At 31.0% G+C, this 16,005-nt stretch overlaps 1 long non-coding RNA gene and 1 pseudogene across 1 annotated transcript; both read right to left on the bottom strand.

Moving 5' to 3' along the window:
- Positions 1-208: 208 nt before the first annotated feature.
- Positions 209-8,845, bottom strand: LOC114288278 (uncharacterized; annotated as a pseudogene).
- A 2,658-nt stretch (positions 8,846-11,503) lies between these two features.
- On the bottom strand, positions 11,504-13,059 carry LOC114288259 (uncharacterized). Its single transcript, XR_003638173.2, has 2 exons — positions 12,840-13,059; positions 11,504-11,760 (listed from the first exon to the last, which is right to left on the bottom strand). It is a non-coding gene; the product is annotated as an uncharacterized LOC114288259 (long non-coding RNA).
- Between the last annotated feature and the right edge of the window lie 2,946 nt (positions 13,060-16,005).

Below are 16,005 nucleotides of genomic sequence, written 5' to 3'. Positions count from 1 at the left end.
AAGAGGTAAAACAGTGATTGTAATTCATTCCTTAAACTCTTTGCCAAATGTTCACTAAGTTAATGCCTTTTGGCTTCATGCCAACAGTGTAGATAGAAATATCATACTTCTGAAACATGAGATTTGCAAACATCACACATCATGGGAATTAATATGATCAGTAATGTTTTATGTATAGAACACAACTTTTGAAGCAATACATGAAAAAGTGTGATGCAATCCAAGTGCCAAATGCATAACAGATCCCAATAAGCGAACTTAATGCTGAAAATGCAGATATTTTAACATATTAGGGCTGTTGAAATCTTCACCTCTGAATCGTACAAAAGCAAAAATCTTTTGGCTGCAGCAGTGATAGGGACAGCCACACTCGCTTTATATGAACAATGTGGATCCACCTGCACATAATGCAAAAATCAAAACCTTTAATTTTTAAGATTAGAGAAATAGAACCATGAATTGTATGAATCCATTATTGTATGGTTATTACAGGACAGGAAACTTATTAAAGATTAGATGACAATACTAGTAACAAAACGGTATCTTCTCAGACCCGAGTTGAACTCCAGAGTACTGGTGAAGAATCCACCATAAACTGTCTCAGAATACAAATTTGGAAATATGTGAAGACCTGATGTAGCATCCCAAGCAAGTGCTACAGGTGGGAAACAGTGCAGTTTGCAAAGTCCTGCTACCAGGAAAGATCTACCCTTAACAAAAATAGAAAACAAAAACCTGTTCAAAAGAAATGAAAAAAAAAAAAATACTCTGATTGTAAGGAAATCCAGAGATCATAATTTTTTAAGCTAAACGTTGAAAAGAAGAATAATGATGCCCCAATTGTCCAAATTTAAATCAAACCGAAGAAGATATACAATATTCAAAATACCAAAAGAACCCGAACCTTCAGTTGAGGTTTTTAGATTCATACTAGTAAGTCCAAATCCTATCATTTAAGAAACTGCCATCAACTGACAGGTTTATTGTGTCAATGTCAATGTTAAAACACCTTTTAAAACTCAAACCACTCAACAAATGGAAAATTCATATGTAAATTTTAAGTTCAGAAAACCATCTTTTCAATGTTTTCACTCTTCACAAGAGGATGATGTCGTCAGGGTATGAAAACCTGACAATCAGAAAAGCCTTTTTTTTTTTTTCTTTTTTTGAGAAGTAAAATTTCAATGCAATCCAACTATGTGCAAATTATACAAGATCATCAACTACAGGAAAACCTTAATGAGGTTGCTTATGTTCATTATATTCCAGAAATTAATATATATAATCCATGTCTGAAATCAGGTTGACTTCATGGAAAATAAATACATAAAGAAAGCCTTACAGCCATTCTCCAGATCTCCAGCCTCTTCAACGGGAGTACAGATTTTTTTATTCCACATCCTGTAGTTTCCAGAGATAGTATAACAGGAAGAAGCCCTAAGCTAATAGCAAATGACATATTGAAAGCAAGAGGATGGTCCTCCTCCAATATTACGTCCTGTGCAAAATTTAAGTAATGAAGCCGCCAGTAGATGAATAAAACTACATAATCCAGATGAAATCACATGCCTAGAAGCTGCTTTATGGAAGTATTGACCTTTGAAGAATAAGTTGAGAGAAGCAACAATTGAGGTGACAACTCTAATTCCCCATCTTTTGGACTAACGAATTGTCCAACTGCCATGGAAGCAGCAGGTGGAGGCCTTCCTGAAACAGTCTGAGGGCCCGAAAGTTATTATGCATACATTCTCAACTTAAACCTCTTTCAAAAGTAACTAAGAGATGCTTATCACATTCAACAACAGCAGAAGTAACATTTAAAAGATACAGCAGATACATAGGATATAAAATCTGTATGATCAACATAGTATCACAATATAACATGCATACAGGATGAGAAAATGAGACTCCTCAAAACAAACAAAGATTACTGCATAATGAGAATATTATCATACTAGAAAATAGAAATTCATTTAGCAACAGGGAAAAAAAGAAAAGAAAGAGAAAAAGAAACAACAACAACACAGCCACTCAACACAAAACTTGTGTATTTAAAAAACATCAGCGCATTTCCAGTCTTTAGGAAACTGGCTCTAACACTATTAGCTTTTTGAATGGCAATTGCATTAGCAATATTAAAGAGAAAGTCATGCTACAAACAATGTTTTTCAAATAATATGCATTGCCTTGATTTCTGAGATTGCTTTGGAAAATTAACTACGGTGAATTTATGCCAGAATTTTTCTGATATAAACAAAAACAAGCAGCCAAAAGGTTTCACGAAACCTTCTGATGCATATATACTTGTGGTACTATGAAATGGAGAACACACGTGAGACAACAGACGAAATTAAAGAAACAATGCCGGACTAGGTGCAACTGAGATGGTCAAGAATCTGAAACCATGCATATCCCCAGGAGCCAAAAAAAATACAGCTGATGAAGGAGCTTGCTCAGTCTGACTACGTGGTTCAATCTAGAAAACAAAAACAAAAACAAAAAAATCAGCTACAATAGCATGTCAAACAAACCAACTTACTAAAATCTGCTACTCTAACCACACTCAGATAGCAATTCAGACTCACAACGTCACAAATCAGTGTAAATTTCTCTTATTTGTCTTTTTTAATCAGTGTAAATTCATGTTATTTACATTGATAATCACTTCCACTGGAGCTGACACAAACAACAAGAAACTAACCTACACAAGAATTAAGCACTCCCATAGAGTGGATTGGATATCATAAGTACAACATTTTGTACCTGCCTTGGTGCTGGTCCTGATGGAATGTGCACCATTTTTTGTGTCACTTCTAGAACCCTTTTACGAACAGGCAAGTCTGATGCTGATTTTCTTTTCTCAGGCCAAAGATGTAATCTAATCCCAGAACATGGGACAAGATTTGTAACAAGTACAGAGTGGCCTTTCCCATTGGACCCCTAATCATTCAAATCAAACTGTGAGCTGTATAATCCTGGCTTGGAAATTCATAAATAAAAGCAAAGTAGCAAAGAAATAATGCACAACAAACGAACACCTAAAAGGATGCAAGAAGGAACCTGGAGAGGTATAGTTTCAAAAACCTTGAACTATTATGAATTGTCATGAACATATTCCATTTCCAAAAAGATGAAATTTATCCTGAAGCTAAGTTCAAAATCTTGTAGATGTAAATTCAGTGAGCAAGTTCAACCCACACCTTTGTCTCAAACTTTGCCCGAAAGCTTGAGCCATGAAAAGAACAGGGAATACGATTAAAGAAGCTCTTAAAAACAGTTGAACATCTAACCTAAGAAAAAGATTAAAAATGAGTGAATTGAGGTTCTGTAATTTTAAACCACAAAAGAACAACTTTGACCAAGCTCACCAGTTTCTCAATGTCTAACCACCGCCTTCTACCATCCATCGCTAAAACAGTGATAGTAGATGTCTGAATATATAGGTTCCTTTCAAGGCCATCATCAGTCCAACGAACATTACTGGGACAAGCAGACAGTGTATGCCCTTGAGATCCTGCAAGTATCACAACTTAAATTGTTATCTTCTCTAAACTTTGTAGTTCCCAATATTTAAAAGGAAGGAGGAGGAGTAGAAAACAAATAGCTTCATGTCCACAAAAATAGAAATGAGCCATAAAAAATTCCATAAAATTACAATGTAGTTGACATGCTGATATTAAGCTAGAACCAATAGTTCTGCTATGACTCTTGACCTCCAAGCGATGGTTATATGTCACGACACAACAGATTTCACTTTCCGTTGGGATATGTTTATCATTTTATAAAAAATAAATTAAAATACAAGATTGTTCAAAGGATTTTCCAGTAAGCTCAAGGATTTTTTCCTTCATGATAGATGAAAGGAAGAATATTCCAACCAATCTATTTGATTTAACATTAAAAGTGACACCTCTAAACTCCTAATAACTTTTCTCCCACAATCGACTCACATCATTAGCATTCTGTGCAGAGATCCAGCATTTTCCTCCATTGGAGTCACCACAAAGAATGAACCTCTCTGAAGAATTTGGTCTAGTGCACTCTCGCCAAGCCCCACGAAACCAATCATCATCATCATGTGCTAAAGAGTTTTTGCCATGAAATCTTACTCATTATCTTAATTTCTTATTTTATTTTTAGTATGATAAAACAATTTCCAAATATTGGTACTAACATGTCAAAGGTGACCATTTATTTGGTCATCAATTACTGGAATCATAATATGAGATAAATTAGAAATGAATATTCCAATAATTAAAGAGCCTAAAAAATCAACAGATTTGGGTCAAATTCAGGCAAGTAAAAATGGAAGATTGTTATTTCTTGTATATACATTAGTAGTTATGCCATAGTCAAAACCGCATGACAGAGTTTTTTCTGCTAAGCAAGAACTTAAAAGCCAACATCAAATTCAATATTTATGGTAAAGCAGGTTGCAAATTGATGCAACTTACTGAAAACCTTAAAATGAAAAGCATAACATAGACTAGCATGCATAGTTAAAAAAAAAAAAAAAAGCCAAAATTCCCCTAGGCTCCAAAATTCCAAACTTGCTGAACTATGAATTCCAAGACATAATCAAAAAAATGTCTTCAGCAAGCTTGCCGTTATCTTTCAAAAGAAAATTAAGCATACAACATAGAACAAGACATTAGCTTTGTTCTGCATAGAAAGATAGTGGAAATTGATGGTATCAGTAATTTTTTTTCCATCTTGAACGGGATCATGGGTTGCCTGTTGAGGTAATAGTGATTGTCTCAACCAATTAGAACTCAGTGGCATCCCACTATGAAGCATCTTTGTGAATGCTGCAAGTCTTTTTTGTGTATCAGAAAATGGTTGACCTGCTTCAGGGTCTACCAGACTAAGTAAAGTGTGGGACGCCTGAGATAAGATCATAAAACTCAGAATTGTCCATGATGGAATTTAAAATGGGTTCTAAAGAAATTCTACTCACCTGCCCTACAAGTTGATTACACCACAAAATAACCTGGTGTTCCATTGAAAACCGCACATTTTTCATGGCTGTACTGCTAATAAAAAAAACCATGGCTAGGAGGCACTATACCATCAAGAGATTCTAACTTTGCCCTCACCTAATATCAGGAAGCAAAAAAGATGGTATCACCCACCAAGTCAAATTAACTATGATACATCAATAAAAGGGAGAGGAAGTGAAAGAGCATCACGGAACACTACCTCGATCCCAACTAAGTTGGCACTGAGAAGGAACCATATCATATGCTAGCATCGAGAAGGGAACCCTCTCATAACTTTAGGCAACCCTTTGACTACCACCTATGCTTATCCCACAACCAGCTACCGCATTTGCCAACTCAACAAACATATTTATTTATTTAAAAATATTTATGTATATATCAAACAAGTATATGATTTTTATTTTTGGCACCTAATTTTTTTTCAATTTTATAAATGACTATAACAAAATTATATGATACAATAATTCAAAAATGGTGGTTGCAGTGTTCTCTAGCCGAAATTCGAAAGGCATACTGACTGTGCATGATTTTATTACTCCTTTCAATTGAATAAAATAAATACATGTAAACAAATTTTGGAAACTCACAAAATACAAGATGGCAAAGGAGTACAATATGTTAATAAGTCAATTGTCAACATTCCAACCTTATCCCAAATTTAAGTGTGAAACATTCACAGTAGATTATGAATCATCCAACAAACTAGATGTATATAATATGCTCTTACATAAATTAAGTGATATACTTTTCATCATAAACTTAGTATATTATTCAACAAATTTGATATATACGATTGTGGTTCTAATTCTATTACTTCTAAATGTAAGGTTCATTATTATTGATCATAATTGTACGTCACAATTACAATTCGGTGTATTTTTAAATTAAAAATACACTAAAATCTTATAATATTAATTATTAATATTTATAAAGTTTATTCACATATATTTTAAGTGATATACTTTTCATCATAAAATTGGTATGTATCATTCAACAAATTTAGTATATACAATGTGTTTAATGTGATTTTATTACTTGTAAACGTAAGGCTCGTTGTTATTAATCATAATGAGATTTTGTATAAAAATAAAGAAGTAATTATTAGTTGGTTTAGCATAACAAGTAAATAATAATTATTACGAATGAGAATAATTATGTACTCTTACTACTAGAATGATTAAGAAAGTAAAGCATATGAAAAAAAAAAAAAAAAACAAGAATGAGATTTTTTTTTTTCTTTCTAATTTTGATTTTGATAGACAATCTTGATATTATGAAAATTTTATAATCAATTAATTTGTTTATCAGCAAATCTCATCACTTTTGATGAGAAGTAAAATAGACAAAATAAGATAAATTTTTATCATTTTTACTTAATTTATAACTAAACATTTTATCATTTCACATCAAATAACCCTCAATAAATGAATAAATTGAGTACGCGCAAAGTATGATTGAGAATTGAATGAACAAATTTAATAATACACGTGAAGGAGAAGGATATGCATCTTTCACAATAAACACCGTACGACGTCCGATGAATGAAATTGACAAGGAAGGAGTGTGAGTTGGGTGGGATAACCATGGAGTTGGGGTGGGTCGACTTCAAGTTAGATTTGCATTATGGGGTTGTTTGGGGTTGCTTGGGATGATCACATATTAGAGATGATTCAAGAATAAAGTGATGAAAAGAAACTCCAATGAAGGGACAAGAAGAAATAGATTGCAGCTCATGACCAAAAATTTATCAACTGGAAATCCGATGTTAAAGAGTTTGTAAATTTGAATGTTCTAGATTAAATTTCTTCGAGCGTTGTGTCTAGTCTTAATTTTTTTTTAATAAATGTTTTAGGTTTATAACTTCTCCAATCTTATATCCATTGTTAAATAATATATGCGATTTATGAGTGCATGGATATTTAAAGTTTAATTTGTAATAATAGATCTGATATAATCTTATCTTAAAGAGATTCATCCTCATAGAAGCCTGAAGTTTATCCATCAATATTCAATGGACAACTAGGCGTGTGGCATGTACACTATGGGATGATGGTTGATAATATTAAATGACACAAATTAAATTGATCAAAAAAATATATGAAAGGATAAAATTTTGTAAAATTTGTTAGTGAACATTGTTTCTAAAAAATTCGGTCAATTAATATATATTCTATTCAATTTTAGTATTCTTAAAAAGAAAGCGATTCGCTTTACAATTTCTAAGAAGAAGATGAGATGTAATACAAAACACAAGTTTGGTTGCCAAGAATGTTTGGGAAGAAAAAGACATTGGCTAGAGAAAATATTTGGAGTCCAAGTTTGGAGGAAAGCAAATGAGAAGAGCTGAACTATAACCTTCCGTAGGAAAATATTTTCAGAAAAATTAATTGAATGCAAATAAATAGTAAAATAAAACACAAAAAATTTCGTATAGAAATTTTGTAAATTTAATTCAGATTGTGACTGAGGTCAGTGTTTGAACATTGCGTCTTTATGACAGAAATTTGCCCTCGCCTTTGGTACTTGCGATTAATGGATGTCCTGCCTCCACGATACAACGATCACCCCACACAGAAATTGTGCACTTTCTGTATATACAACGAACTAATTTGCGTTATGCACTCTCTCTTTTATACTTGATTATGACATATGTATGAATCCTAACACTTGCTTTACAAATGAATGTCATAGGGATGGTATTTATAGAAGTATAAATGGCCATTTATAAAGGTCATGACTCTAGAGTCGCACACTTTCATATGAAGAGAGACCATGAAAGGTTGCACCCTTTCGTTCGAATGGAATCTAATTCCATTCACTCCCAAAAATTTTCAGCAATCCCCCACATGAATGAAATTGACGACATAATGCAAATGAAATGCAAATACTAACAAAAGAGAGTACAAAATCGAAATATCCTGCACTAGGATAAGTAGTTTTTGGCCTTGAACATTCCTTAGTGAAAGAATATCGGAGTTACTAGCTAATCGGTGGACATGATGCCTTGAATTGTTCAGATGCTTATGTAAGTCAAGACAATAGAATTCACACAAAATATCTCCGAACACAGCTTGGTTCTTTCGTTTGTGCCCATTTTGGCATTGGGCAATTCTTAGATTCATGAGTGCTTTAAAGAATTCAGCCCTATCAATTCTCATAGAAATGACCCCTTCACACTCATATAAGTGATTCTTATTTTGAGGCCCTTAAAACACTCTTCTTGAAAGATGCCCCTATAAGTTTTTCAAGATATAAGTAATCATTAAAAACATAGCTTATCCTAAGTCCTTTGCATGTAACACATGTTGCAGATATCACTTTCATCATAGAAATGGATAGGAGATAGACTCCTTTAGTGATTTCTAGTGAGTCATCCATGATTCGGTTGTCCCTTTGAACCTAGATCTTGGGATCTCCAGTTAGGTAGGTTGGGTTGCCATTATAACGACTTGGAATTAATAGGCTTTAATCACATTTCATTCAATGAACTTTTCCTCATTTGCTCTCTGGTCAAACATTTTGTTTAGCGACCACTATTTTCTATTTGACCTTCTCAGTTATATATCATTAAGTAGTTAGTGGATCCGCAATATTGTTCTTAGACAATATTCACAATTGAGAGTAAATGTCCTACAATATTAAGTCTTTGATTACATTAAGACTTACCGTTACTCTATGTCACTATCATATTTAAAATTAAATAATAGCCATAGAGTTGTTTTTTAGGAGTTAACAAAGTCCTTTTTCTTTCTCCTCCAGCTTTGTCTAAGACAAAGCATTAAGATCTTTCGTGGACTTACCATCAGAACCATTACTTTAGTAAGATTCTCCAAGCATCCCCACATTTTAAGTACTCTAAGAAAAATTAAGGGCAAATTATACTAACAGTCCTTATAGTTTGGGGCTCGTGTCATTTTGGTCCATGACTTTTCAATTGTGACATATTTGACCACGAATTTTGAATCTTGCTCCAAATAAGGACAATTGAAGATACCATTGCTTCATTTCAAGGAAAAATCGTCAATTTGATGAAATATAAATTAATTTGACAAAAATAAATGTCAAAAAAATATTTTTAAATTTTTAAAAATTATTTCTGCCTATCAAAGATAAAATTTTGTAAAATTGATAAATCTTTTAAACATTTATTTATGTTTTTACCAAATTAATTTTTATTATGTGTTTGAATGATGATCATGCAATAGGTGGTTGTTAAGACCAACAAAAATTGAAAATACCATATGTTTTTTTCCCATTGTGGTTGTTTGTTGTTATTAGGTTTTTTCTTCTTTCAGTTTATCAATATTTAGTACATTTTGCTATATTTTTTCACCTTAATTTCTTAATTTATTATTCTTTTTTTTTTGGGCAATACTCTAGACATTTCAGTGAGTCTTTAGCGATATTCTTGACGTTCAGTGAACATTCTAGACATTCCGACAATTTCCGGTGACGTTCAGAACATTTCGGCGAATTCCGGTGATATTCTGGCAACTTCCTGGTGATGTTGAACATTTTGGTGAGTCTCCGATGACTGTCTGACGGAAGTCCGACGGTGGTGAGATGTAACAGCGTCTTTAAATTTTTTTTTAAGAACAATAAGATTTTTTTTGTAACAATTAAAAATCAACAATGATCGAGACCTTTTTTTTTTGGAGACCCCCACAATCCCCTTTGGATCTCAACCATTGATGGTGAGTGGGCCCTACACATACATCAATGATTGAGATCTAAAAGGAGTTGTGGGGTTCTCCAAAAAAAGACAGTCCCAAGCATTTTTGATTAAAAATATATAGGACTGATTGGAGGAAGTGTTTTGTTTGGAATTAGATGGATTTTGAATTTTGTGAATGAGACTTATCAGAGAGTTTCTTTCTTTCTTTTTTTTGAGATTTTTATTGATAAATCCCATTTATAAATGTTCTAACCCAAGAAGTCCATGAAAGAATTTTTTAACCCACTTAGTCCCATGTATTTATTCACATTATATAATTGACAACACAATAACAAAAATTTATTTCAAATTAATATGAATATAATGACGGTCGACATCCTGATGTATAGGAACTACCAAAACATACTAACAATCAACATTAAATATCAACATTAAGTGGGGGCATGAGAGATTGGGGGTGTTTTGGTCTTCTTATTTCAAATAGGACCTAATAGAATAATCAAAAAGAATATAGGTTGGATGAAATAAAATTCTTAGAAAGAGGACTTATAAAAAAAGCTCCCTTTTTTTATTTTTATTTTTAAATGTTTTAATATTTTAGTCTTGTCTTTTAAGAATAAAACAATAAATATATTTAAAAATTTAAAAATTATATCATATTTCTATAGAGGGCTTATTTGCCGTGAATTTTTCAATGTAATTAATAATGAAATAAAATTCTTGATTCTATCAATAAAATCCAATTTGATCCGTTGTACAAATCAAATGTTCAGGAAAAATGCTAAAAATTTCAAATGTTTTACCAAATATTTTAGATAGGTGTGGGACCCACATCCCACTCTCATGTGAGATATTTGATAGAATATTTAGTGAAATATTTGGAATCTCTAACATTACTCAATGTTCAATTCAATTGAAATCTTGAGAATTACAAACGGTGTTATCAATCAATAAAAATATTTATAACTAGCCGTTAACCCCGTATACTCCACATTATATTTAAATATATATATATATATATATATATTTGATAGTACAATGTATTATAAAATAATAATATTAATTTTAATTTAAAGTTAAAATTAAAATTAAAGTATAATTTTAATTATTTATTTTGATAATATTAGTGCTATCGTTTTATAAAATTGTTACTCAAATACTTATATATATATATATATATATTAATTTTAGTTAAATTATTTATGTATTTTGATAATTTTAGTTCTACCGTATTATAAAAGTGTAATTATCATATAATAATTTTGTATGATATATATTAAATTATAAAATAGTAAAATAAATACTTATTTTGATATTAAAAAAAAAGTAGGGGCAAATTACATATACCTCCCTCGAGGTTTAGCTAAATTACAGATACCCCCCTGAGGTTTCAGAAATTACAGATAGCTCCCTGAGGTTTATATTTTCATAACATATTGCCCCCTGAGGTTTATATTTTCATAACAATTTACCCCCTAATTTGTTATGCAAATAGTACCTTCAGGGGGGTATCTGTAATTTCTCGAACCTCAGGGGGGTATCTGTAATTTTGCTAAACCTCGAGGGGGTATATGTAATTTGCCCAAAAAGAAGTAATAGTTAAATTAGAAGAAGAATTAGTAACATAAAATTAAAAGTAATTCGAACTATTTAATTTTCTTTTATATTCATTTGGAAAATAAATATAGGTAGAAATAGAAATTATATAAAATTTATTAAAAAATTAAATATAAATATGTTGTAATTGGATTATCATATAATGATTTTATATGATATATATATATATATATATATATGTAACGCCCCGAAATATTGCAATAAAGACAACTCATATGCGGAATAAATATAAAAAAAACAACATAAGTTCATATATCAGAGTTCACTGTTTAGCAAACAATTAAGTGCCATATAGGCTTCCATCTTTCCAAGACATTGCATGGTTACACAAATAGAGTCTCGCTCATTACATATTAAGCCCTTGGCTTTACAAATAACACTCATGCACACATAAAGCATAATAAGGAAACTCTTGCTTCCCGATGGTCCATCCATACTATTGCCTTGGAGGTAACATCTTACCTGCACCTGAAAATGATATTCCCGTATAAGGTGAGCTAACAGCCCAGTAGAAATACACTAAACTAGCTATGAACAATGACTAAAAGATTAGTATTTGATAGATGGTCAACACTGATACATCCACTTATATCACATTACAGTTTTATGGCATACAAGTCCATATTACTTTTCATTTTCCATTTCTTACTCATTTCTCAACTCATAACCATGGCTCAGAACCTGGCCAAGCAACTTATGTGAGGCAGTAACTCATATTAGACATTTTCCCATTTCACAACAGATAAGCATATTAGCTATATCAACACATCAACAGATAAGTACAAGAGCTATATCACACTTCCAAAGATAAGCATATGAGCTGTATCAACATATCAATAGATAAGCATATGAGCTGTATCTACAGAGTCCATCCCCTATCTTCTCCCAAACAACATCCAGTTTAGAGGTCCATCCCCTATCTTCCCCTAAACCGTGGAGTACATCTCCTATCTCCTCCAACACAACTCATCGCATATAAACAATTATTATACACTTCATCAATCAATACATAAAGTTAATGTATTCTTTCAACCGTCATACTCAATGACACATTCCATTGATTAGTTTTCGTTTGCCTAATCATCATGCATTGTCTACAACAATCAAGACTATCCTCCACCGATAGCCCAAAGCAGTTATTTCTAAACAGAAAATAAATGCACCAAATGGATATAAAATCAACATTTCAACTAGGTGAGTAGTAAATTGTCCCACTACATCCTTTAGCCCCGTACACCCCCAATTCCAACAATTTCAATTTCCTTTCTCATTTCTCAAATTAATTTCTCAAATTAATTTATCAATGTAATTAAGGCATTATTCCCATAAATTACATAACAACCCTAAGGTTCTATTTTCATCAATGTTTCAACATTAATCCATTTCTCCAAGCCAAACATGCATATAAGTTTTATATATTTAAAACCCCAACTTTTGTAAAATTTCACAAAGGCCCAAACTTTCTGAAAATTACACAGCAACTTCCAACATATCAAAATACCAAAATTTAAAGACAAAGCTCATAAGGAGGACTAGGATATCCCTACCTCAAATTCGGAGCTCAAATGGAGAAGATGAAAAGAGTTGAAACTCGATCTCCACCATACACCACAAAGCCCTCGAGAAATTACACAACTTTGGCGAAGGAACTATGGCCAAAATCCCAATGGAACTATGGCCAAAATCTGGCTCGGCACAACTAAAATTTATAACTCGAGCTCGGCTCGTAATGGCCCATTAAACCAAGAAAGAACCATAGAAGCTGATAAGCTAACCCTCTGCACTTGCACTTATATAGAAGTTTGTCCACCTTAAAATGTATCTTGTAATCGATGTGGGACTTCCAACAAGCACACCAAACAACGTCGTTTGGCACAACACTTTTGCCCACTCTTTGAGTCCCACATCGCTGAGAGAGGAAACATTTTTGTGTCCAAATGCTTATAAAGTGGTGAATTGCGGACATAGATCAAGTAACTTCGAATGCATTATGAATTTTTGTTTTGAGGGGCGCTGCCCCTCAACCCCGCCAGGGTGCTGCCCTTGGACCCGCCAAGGGGCGCTGCCCCCTGGACCCCCGACCGTCCCAGTCGAAGTGGCTAAACATAAAAGAAGGATTGAAACCGGGATTGCTACAATATATATATTAAATTATAAGATTGTAAAATAAATACTCTTAATTAAATTAAAATATCAATTATATAAAAGAAATTTAACAACAACTAACCAATTAAGAATCACATAACAACATTTAAACCCAAAAAGAAAAAATAATGAAAACATCCAAACGATAGGTACATCTCAATGTGTGAAGTGATTAATCATTTGTAATATGATATTAATATATAAAAGAACTTACTATTCAACAATTTAAAAAGTAACTCAAGCAGTAAATCTGAAATTTAGAGATTTCTCGAGAGTATCATTGTTGTGTATGTTTTTCCTTATGTTAGTTGTGATTATATAAAATAATGTAGGAAATGAAGTATAATTTCATGTATAGAATCACTATAAAATTTAAATGACAAATCCATAGTATAGAATTGGTACTAGGTATAGAACAATGCACGAAAAAATAAGAAGGGAAAAAAAAAAAGAAGACAATTTAGCATTAAAAAAAATTCTAATACCCTTGAAAGAATTAAAAAGAAAAACGTGAAACGTAAACTTGGTATTGGTTTTGTGGATTATCTCAATTTATTATGAAAAATATATGGAAAAGAAATATTTGTCAAATAGAATTCATATAAAATAGGTAAAGTTAGTATAATTTAAATTAGATTTGGGTTTGTGTAGAACTCTATTTGTAATTAAAAACATACATGCTGATGTGACTCTTTTAGAAAAAAGTAAGCCTTTATAATATGTCACCTAAGCATGGGAAAAATACTACGGGTGTGTTTGTTTGGATGGACTAGATAAGAGGGGATTGGAATCCACTAGATTGTTAGTCTTGGGATACATTGCCTACAGACTATTTGGTTGGACTGGATTTGTATCTCATATTTGTTTAGTCATGAGATTAAATGTCAAGAAATGATTATTTTGTTGTATAGGATATGAATCCTATGTTTGTTTAGGATATTATGGAGGAGGACAAATGTTCAAATGATTATTTTACCATTTTCAATTATTTATTAAGTAATAGCAATATTAAACATATCTTTAATATTTTAATTATTTTTAACTAGATTAAAAAAAAATTATTTTATTTTATTTTTTACACAATTAAATAAATTTATTTTTTAATTAAAATTTTAAATAAATTTATTTTAAAAAATAATAATAATTAAATAAAACATCTATTAAAATTTAAATAATGAAATTAAATAAAATATATACAAAATTTTAAAATAAAACATCAATAAAATATCTATAAAAAATTATTTTAAAAAATTAAATAAATAAAACATCTATAAAAATTAAATAAAATTATTTTATTTTTAAATTGAGACATTTAAATTTTATTGAATTTTACTAAATATAATACATAATTAAATAGTAGAGGGTCAAAATGGTCATTTCACCAACTAATCCCATATCCCACTTTATCCCTTCATTTGTGTCTCACCCCCAATGAGACACAATAGTCCAATGGATTTAGGAGTAATAGTCTAGTACAAAAATTTTGAACTAAACAACGGATGATTAGTCCGGATGGACTAATAGTTCAATCCCTCCCCTCAATCCCTCAAAACAAACACCACCTACGTTTAATAATATATATATATATATATATATATATATATGATAATAATGGTGTGGATTCGATCTAATCTACTTTGATCAGTTAAATAAAAATTTATTTCATTTATTTTTTTGAACAGTGTTACATCCACACAATTTCTCCCTCACAAAACCCCTATGTGTTTGATTCGCCGGATTAGGGGGGGACTATTCACTGTTGGGATTGTAATTCGGGGAAAACTTTTTATTCGGCGTTTATTTTTTTTCAGTCCGCCGGATTCCTTGTCCCCCATATGTGGATTATACTATCCCGGGGAAGTTGTGGGACAATTTTCATTAGACTATTTACTGTTGAGATTAGGTGGTGAAATGACCATTTTGACCATCTACTATTTAATTATGTATTATATTTAGTAAAATTCAATAAAGTTTAAATGTCTCAATTTAAAAATAAAATAATTTTATTTAATTTCTTATTGATGTTTAATTTATTTAATTTTTTAAAATAATTTTTTATAGATATTTTATAGATGTTTTATTTTAAAATTTTGTTTATATTTTATTTAATTTCATTATTTAAATTTTAATAGATGTTTTATTTAATTTCATTATTTAATTATTATTATTTTTAAAAATAAATTTATTTAAACTTTTAATTAAAAAATAACATATATTTTTATTGATATTTTGTTTATTTAATTTTAAAAAAATTAATTTATTTAATTGTGTAAAAAATAAAATAAAATAATTTTTTATTTAAACTAGCTAAAAATAATTAAAATATTAAAGATATGTTTAATATTACTATTACTTAGTAAACAATTGAAAAATGGTAAAATAGTCTTTTGCTCATTTATCATATTCAATCCGTCTAATTAAGTATTGGATTCACTAAAAATAGTCATTTCCAGACATCTAATCCTATAAGAAAACAAACATGGGATACACATCCAATTCAACCAAATAGTCCAGGGGATTCACAGTCTCAGGATTTAAGTCCGATAAATTCTAATTCCCCTTTATCCA

This window comes from Camellia sinensis, chromosome 12, assembly GCF_055761805.1.
Source record: "Camellia sinensis isolate YWXY chromosome 12, ASM5576180v1, whole genome shotgun sequence".
NCBI lineage: Eukaryota > Viridiplantae > Streptophyta > Magnoliopsida > Ericales > Theaceae > Camellia > Camellia sinensis.
Note: the sequence above shows the minus strand (reverse complement) of the source record. Positions and strands in the feature narration are given on the sequence as shown.